The 8,777-nt window shown below is 35.3% G+C and overlaps 1 long non-coding RNA gene across 1 annotated transcript; it reads left to right on the top strand.

The window, feature by feature from the left end:
• The first annotated feature begins 411 nt into the window (after positions 1 to 411).
• Positions 412 to 3,088, top strand: LOC132742448 (uncharacterized). The gene is made up of 3 exons (XR_009627431.1): positions 412 to 724; positions 1,804 to 1,910; positions 2,864 to 3,088. It is a non-coding gene; the product is annotated as an uncharacterized LOC132742448 (long non-coding RNA).
• The last annotated feature ends 5,689 nt before the right edge of the window (positions 3,089 to 8,777 follow it).

Below are 8,777 nucleotides of genomic sequence, written 5' to 3'. Positions count from 1 at the left end.
CTCCCGTTTCGACCGGCAATCAGGTCATCATCAGTCATTCTGCCATGAATGCGACGGGGCTTATTTTCACCATAACTCAGTTGAAATAACAATGCACAGCCAATTCCTGGTAGCACTACTTTGAAGGGCCTGCTGCATCAAGTTGTCCTTTCTGGTACTCGTCATTGTACTGGCCTTCACTTCTCGCAAGGTGGTACATGTGTTCTAGTTTGGCCCGTGTTTCTTTTCTGTTCATCTTAAATTGTCTTGTTTTTTTTGGTAATGCTTATGCCTTCTTGATGCTGATTTTAGATATCGAAGTGGTCATGGTGATAGGGAGTGTCCTGTTATACTTCGGACCTTTTCCTCAACAGAAACTTGCAGTGAATTGTTTATCTGCAGAGTTTTTGAAGCAAAGCTGCCCGCAAAATTCCTCGAAAAGTTGATTTCTTTAGGCAGGGTGGATAACACAGATCTGTTAAAACTTTCGCACTTCTGTGTTGAAGTGTTGCTTGTCACACTTTTGATGGCGTACTCACTTAGGCGTATTTCCAGAATAGCGGATAATAGCTCACGGTCATTTCTTGTCAATTCTAGGTGATGAATACCATGTGTGGGTAGATAGGAAGAGTTTTACCACCAATCAGTAACATTTCCTACACCGGAACAAACTAAGGATTCCTCTGGACAGAACTTACAGCTACCAGCATAACACTCTAGCGTAGCTATACGGATTGTTGGTAAGGTATGTAAATTTCCTTCGAGACCATTTGTTTTTAGGCGAAGTTTTTCTATAATAGCACTGCATCTAGCCTTAATATCCTTAGCAAAAGCTCTAATAGCTTGTTGTCTTGCACTGCCAGATAGGGTTTTTCCTTCAAACATTGTTGGGCTTCAATTTGAAGCTCTTGCCTTTCTTACTTGGCGACTGCCTAAATGATAGGGGTCAGCTTGACGAGCTACTTTCCACGCATTTCCATGCTTGTCATAAAAATCAGTCATCCCGAGATGAGCTTTCGTGTCTCCATCAGTGGTCAGTGTGCGAACCAGAATATCTTCTTTCGAAAACTGCTCAGCAATGTCATAAGCCATCTTTCTTTCAGAATGAAGCTGCATATACTGCATTGTTGCAGTACAATCAAAATGGCCTGGACAATTGACTTCAAAGCCCTTGTTCCGCATGTATGCTCCAGTCCAGCAAAGTTTGTTTTGTACTGCTAACCCAATCATGTAGTTATAGCTTGTATGGTTTTCAATGACAACACCATAAGCCTTAGAAGCTGTCTGGCCATGTTTGTATGAAGAAACCATTCTGGCTGCATTATAGCGGCCATCAAACGATAAGTCGAGATGGTTCGGATTTGGTTTGTGAAGACTCTTATTGTGCTGAACAACAAGCTTCCTTTTCTCAGTCATAGCTGCATTATTTAATTGTACAGTGTTAAGGCTTGCTGTGTTTGTTAAATTTTGCATATAACTTCTACTAGGTGCAGGAATATCCATTGAAGTGAACAGCAGGTTAACCTTTTCCATTCCAATAGTTGTGTCATGCAGTGCGGACGCCACTAACATGTTGATTGCAGCTGCTTGACTACCCGGGCACTTATTGAATGTCTCAATTTTGCTAGATACAAATTGGCAGGATAAGCACTTAAATTGCAGCCTAGAACCCAGTCCAAGTTTTTGTTCACAGTGTAATTTGATGTTTTATTTATCACATTTTTGAGCACTGTACTCTTCATAAACTTTGTTCATCATGGCAATTTGCTTATCTAAATTGATCACTCTATTCCCTTGTGGTTCACTGTTATCTTTCTTTTGCAGACTTTTCTATGAGCGAAGCACTGGTTTTGAGGAATTTTGTGCCTGATTTTGGCTGAGATGTAAGCAAGAACTACTGTTGGTTTGTTCCGCAGCGTTCAAGTGAGGAGGTAAAATCTTGTGTCCTTTCTTGAAAGTTCCACTGTTAAGGCGTCTCTTTCCCATTGTAAAATAATATTTTTAAGAGTATGATGGGCTTGAAGAGTAAATTGATTTAATACTTTCTATTCAATTATTTGAATTGATTGCCTTGTTCTATAACAATTTTAAAGGCCTTATCTGAGTGAGAATTTACTTACAAAAGGCCATATATAGTACTATGGTAATAGAGATTGTTATCTTTACATGTTTATAGATGGTATTAACAAAGAGTGTTGTCTGTGTATGTATATACTTTGCTTTGTTTACTAATAAATTTAAGTAAAAGTCTTAATCAGGAAGTTTTATAGCAATTTTTAGGGAAAAAATCATTATAATGGCAAACTTTATGCCCATTTTTCACTATTTCAAACTGAAATTTTAAGCTTTTTATAAAGAAAAAATGGATAAATTTTACCATTTTATACAAACAAGGTATAATTCATGCATAGAAAACCTGTACAATATTTGCCAACAACAAAAAACTTTATTTCATGAAAATCTGTCTTCTATTTCTGAAGATATGTTATAATTTGTAATGCCATTTTTTATCTAAAATTCTGTTGGCCGAGCCTGATTTTCCGCAAAGTGGTCACCCTTTAAGAAATGCTCCTGTATCAATGTGAAATGTAAGAGACATTGATTTCTTGATTATATTAATTGTTCAACATAAAATTACAAAAAAATGTGTGTAAATGTTCTTTTTTACTGAAATTTTATGTTCATTAAGGTGTCACCCCGGTACGGAATTAGACCCAGCCCGTTGTAGCCTAGAAAGTAGTTCTTTTAAATTTTGAAACGGCCTATTTCAAGTCATCTTAATTGATACTGGTTATATTTTAAGTATATCTTTAGTAATTATGTACTAAAAGTTTCATTTCTGAGTACTTTAAAGGTAACCGTTGTTTTTTATGTATTTTTGCAGGTTTTCATTTCTGGGTGGAAGGTTTCATGAGGCACTATGCACAAGAATACACACCAGTTACTATTTGGAATATTCTATAGTGATTACAGAAATTAAAAGCTGCAGAAAAACTCCAAGGGCTAATGTATTATTTTTTGTGCTAAATTTACTTGGACTGCATTGGTGTTTAAAGAAATGGTCATGAAGTTTCGGTACCGGATTTGCTTTGTCTAGAATTTAGCCTTAAATGTGATGGATATAGGATATATGGGTCGAAAATCCAATAGGCCGTCTCCGTTGTACACCTATGACTTTTTTTATCATTCTTGTTTTATCATTCAGTAAGACTGTGTAATATTGAAACTATAGTGTGAAACTGATTGCTGTAATTTTGTGCAGATAATAGTATGTTAAGGTGCATAATACTTATGGTATATTTTCATTTGTATTTTTCAGTGATTTAATGATTGACTATATACAAGGAACAGTAAAGTTAAGAACTTATCAGCGTCTTTGTTTATAAAGTCCTGGGGTGGTTGTCTCGAAAAATTCTTAAAGTTGTGACTAAACTTACGAGATTGCTAAGGTATAACTAAAATGTCCTTATTTCATTGCCTGGAAGGACACCTTAACGATCTCGTTTCTCAAACGTTATTTACGACATCGTATATGCAAAGGTGACATTGTGTAGTTAACGCATGACCCACCTAATGCATTAACTCGACTTTGAAGAGGCTAGAACTACGGTCTACTGTAAAGAAACCGAGGGACGTTGGTTCAAGCCCGAGATGAGGATTTTTTTTTCTTAAAATATTATTTTTATGTCTCTCGTATCAATATTGGTAAGAAAAAAGTGTTTTATCTTAATTATAAAATTATTATCGGTATTTATTGGCTAAGTTATGCCAAATTTAATATCAAATACCTGATATTTTCAAAGTCTAATAAATCAAACAGTAGACGGTAAAAGTATTTTATATTTGACAAGACCAACCAATTTACATGTACTTTTTAGAAAATTTAGGCAATCTTTGTAAACAGGCCCTCATTTTGGTAAATTTTAAGGATATTTTGAACACGGCATTCCAAGTAGGAAAATGGTCAAACAAATATTTAAAATGTGTGGGGTAGGGTAACATTTTTATACATATTTCAAACATTTTGAGTAGAAACAATAAAAGCAAAGCCTGGTTTTGACATTGATGCATACATATTTTTGCAGTAATTTATATCGTAGTTGAAATAAGTTTCAAAAAATGTCTGAGTCAAGAAAATTGAGAACAATTTTTTCTACAAATGAACTTCAGGTACTTGCAAGAGAGGAAAATGGATGTCAGCAATTTTTCTGAAATAATCACAATTAAAAAGAAAACAAACTAAAAATGGGTCCAGATAATAGCAAAAGTGAATTCTGTTAAGAAGCTGCACAGAAGTAAGAAAGAAGTGGAGTGACGCGGGGGTAACATACGCACATAAAAAAAGACGACGTCAGACGTTCAACGGCTGCGAAAAAAAGTAATTCAAGTTTATTGTCATCATTGCGGTGTAATTTTTAGTTGATATTTGAAGCGAGAAATATGCAAACCAAAAGCACCAATTACTTAGTATGTAAACTAACAACTTTACTGAATTAGAAAATTAAAAGGTTTGCCAAAGGTTCGGCAAAGCTACTTCAGTCATAGTGTGAGTGATGGTCTGTGGGTGATATGGATTATATTTCACTAATATAACTCAGTTTTCACTAGTTAGCATTAAATAGATAGAGGATATTCAAGTTTTTTTTTCTATAAATACAGGATTTATTTTCATCGAGTGGTATGGAAATAAATATTTCATGAGTGGCAGTAGCCACGAGTGAAATATGAAAATTTTCATACCACAAGATGCAAATAAATCCTGTATTTAATTGAAAAAATCTTGAATTTTCTGTTTATTAAATACATTTTTCTTTTTGATATTACAATTTGAAATATTTACTGTTAAATTTTGTTTATTGGCTGAATTTAGAAAAAGTAGTCCGGCAATACACCAGTGAAAATACAGAAAATATGTTTCACTGTAGTGAAAAATAATTTTTTTACAGTGAAAATACGGAAAATGAAAATACCAGTTTATTGCATCAATATTTCATTTCATTTATAAGAACATAATAAATGCAGCATATTTGTTAATTTTGAGCGAATATGCTATATATATATCCCAATGAAATTGAAATGTTTTTTCACGTCCATATTCACGAAACTAACTATACAGCCAATGACGCGCAGAAAGAGACTCACGTTCAAAGAAAACGTCAGACGTTCACTTGCTGCGTGGACGCTCCGTAAAGAAACGTTATTTAAAATTTATAGTCACAATCGCGGCGTAATTTTTAACTTTTATTAAACAAAAAATTAATGACATTTGAATCGAGAAATAAGCCATTTAGAACACAACACTACAATCACTTATTATGGAAATTCGCGAAAATTAAATTGTTCGCCAAATCAAGTTCAGCAATCTCCTACGCAATGATCTCCCCTTATCAGTACAATCTAGTCCCAGTGTGAGTGTTATACTGTGCATGATATGGATTTTATTTTACTGATAATATGAGGTTATTATACGTTGTGTTAAATACTGAATTCTAGCGCCTCGTCAAATATAAGTGCAATAAAACAAGAGTATTTTCAATGACATCTTCATTTCACACCATCAATGTTTTGACATAACTGTGTTTATTTGCGTACAATATGAATTTGAAATGTATTGTTTGGACTTGCAAAATAAAAATAAGGCTATCTTGAGTTCAATATGCATTTGATACAGACTCTTTGGACTGTAAAAACGAAAAAGAGGCTTGATTGAGTACGATATGCATTTGATATGGATTTTCTTTTTCTCTTAAAATGAAAATGAGGCTAAATTGACAAAATGGAATCCAATTATATTCGTTATCGTAGACTAACGACGCTGCTATGGGGTCAATTTTTTAACCGTAACTTTACGAGATGTTTAAGATACATCGTAAATTACGAACTCTCCGAGACAACCAGAAAAAATGCAACGATGACCTTACGTCAGTGTTACAAACGTCGTAAGGGATACGAGGCTTTCGAGAAATCCACCCCAGGACTTTCATAGTAAATCAACCAAACACAGCCATGGCAGACTCGAACACGGTGCAGACAACTGACACAGAAACTGAAGAGAAGAGAGTGAAAAGACTTACAGAAAAGTCAGAAAAACTGTATGAAGAAAATGTAGAAAAATATAGAAAGAAACTAATGAGTTATAGAAGAGAAATAGAAAAGATAATACTGCTGTATAAGAATACAAAAGAACTGACTAAAAAATGATTCTGTTGAAATGCGCAACAAATTGAACAATTATTATGACAGAACTACTGCTGAAAAAGTCGTGATGATTTTGACAGAAATAGAAATGCATGTAAAGAATGTATCAGTTCACATCCCAAGTACAGTGCCATCTAGAACTTCAACCAAATCATCCAGTGTAAAATCTCAGAAAAGTAATATCTAAATTGAAGAACAAAAGGCGAAGCTCGAAGCGGGAAAACAATACTGGAATTCGAGAAGAAAGAATCTGCCTTAAGGAAAAAATGGCTTCACTAGTCTCAAAATTATCTTCCTTGAACAATGAGAAAGAAGTAGTTATAGAATTGACAAAATCAGAAACTCTCGAGGAACATCTAAGTGAAAACTCGCTTTCCGAATCAAGTGTGAAATCAGAGATATTTGGAAAAACAAATCACTGTAGACTTAGTGATGTGTCGGGTTTACCATGGAGAATTGATTTAATGACACCAAAACCAGCTATTCTACTACGTGAGCCAATGTTTGATGAGATGTCTTGGCCAAACCGTTTGCACCAGAAACTTAAACAAAGTTATCAGATGTGTCTGTGTTCCTGTTGAAAAAGGACTTGATGTTTCAACGACTTAATACTTATAATGATAAACCAGAACAATTTCAACTCTGGAAAGCAAATTTCAAGAACATTATGAATGAATTGAATGCATCACCGATCGAAGAGTTAGATCTATTGTTAAGATATCTTGGTCCTAGATCGAAAGAACAGGCACAAAACATCGCACAGTCGAACCCGAGCAACAAATCTAAAGCCCTGCAGTTATTATGGAAACGGTTATTCGAAAGATTTGGAGCTCCAGAACTTATAGAGAAACCATTAAAGTTTTCCGCGCATTAAAGATAATAGTGAATTATACGGACTCGCTGATTTGTATCGAGAAAACGAATCTACAAAAACGATGAGCGTTATACACATCTGTTTGAGTCGTCAACTGGAGTCAGATCTATCCTTGAAAAATTGCCATTCCATAGTAAGAACAAATGGATGTATAGAGCCACAAATTACAAAAGAGCTTACCAAGTTTTATATCCACCATTCAGCGTATTTATAGCTTCCTTGATAAGATTAGTACAATGTTTAATGACCCGGGGTTATCTGTGTCCTACGTGTCCTACGTTAAATCTAATCTAATCTAGTGAAAACCTAGTGCTCGTTGTTAAAAATCAAACATTTAGTGTTCGTAGTCAAAACCAAACTGTTAATGTCAGGAAAAGTGTAACTGACTCCTCTCATGTACAATGTGTAGAGCTCATGCCAAACTTTTGTCCAGTACATAATAATGCAAAATCACACACTGTTAACAATTGTATGACATTTTTGCAAAAGTCTGTCTCAGAACGTAAAAGATTCTAAGAGACAATAATATTTGTTTTAATTGTTGTAACTCCAACAAACATTTAAATCATGCACTTTCACAGGACCATGTGGCGAGTGTGGCAGTCAACGCCATCAAGTTATCAAGGTCGGTGTTCTGTATTGTTGATGATCAAAGCAATAGCACATTGTGCAAGTCGAAAATATTTTTTTTGTTTAGCAATATACCAGTAAGTAATGAAAATTATGAACTTAACTCATGTTCAGGATCCTCTGTGTGTAATGGCAGAACTATTGACAATATGACGGTTTTATCTATAGAAGGACAATTTTGTACAAAACTCCCAACCATACTAGAGTGTGATAGCATTCCGGACTCGCGTTTGAAATCCCTACACCGGATATAGTAAAATACCACCAACACCTCTCGGATATTCCCATTCCCACGTTGCGTGAGGACTGTGATATAGTGTTTCTAATAGGACGTGACGTAGCCGAGGTGCACCATGTGTTCGAACAACGTATATCCCCTGAGAAGCCAGGTGCCCCCTTTGCTTAGCGTCTAGGTTTGGGATGGGTAGTTATTGGTGAAGTTTGTTTGTCATCGCACAGACCACCCGTACGGACTATGAAGACTTATGTTTGCGAAAGTGGAAGACCCTCCACCATATTTGAACCATGTAGTAATAAGATTACTGTTAACATTGTCACCTTCACCAGGTCGGGGTTAATGACATATTTGTTCATACAAAGAATGATGATAAGCCAGGCTTATCGTTAGAAGATATTAAGGAGTCTCTTAAACTTATTGACAAACACTTTCATAAAGATGATTCTGGTCACTGGACTGCACCATTGCCATTTCGTACGCCATGCATCAAATTACCGAACAATAGATCAGAAGCCTATCCTATCGAAGGGCTAAGACTTTTATAAGTTCGCTTAAACGAGATCAACTTAAATTGCAGCACAGTCTAGATTTTATGGAAAATCTACTTAACAAAGGCTATTGCGAACGTGCTCCCATCTTGAAAATGAAGAATGTTGGTATCGTCCGTTATTTGGTGTATATCACCCGAAGAAAAAGGACAAAATTCGTATTAGTTTGATTCGTCAAGTAAGTTTGAAGGAGTGTCCTTGAACAGCGTGTTAATGACTGGTCTAGATTCAACAAATAGCCTGACCGGGATACTGATGCGATTCAGAATAGAGAGAATAGCAGTATCTGGGGATATAGAACAGAGGTTTT

The sequence above is a fragment of the Ruditapes philippinarum genome, unplaced genomic scaffold (genome assembly GCF_026571515.1).
Source record: "Ruditapes philippinarum isolate M1 unplaced genomic scaffold, ASM2657151v2 ctg12100_1_1_1_1, whole genome shotgun sequence".
Classification (NCBI taxonomy): domain Eukaryota; kingdom Metazoa; phylum Mollusca; class Bivalvia; order Venerida; family Veneridae; genus Ruditapes; species Ruditapes philippinarum.
Note: the sequence above shows the minus strand (reverse complement) of the source record. Positions and strands in the feature narration are given on the sequence as shown.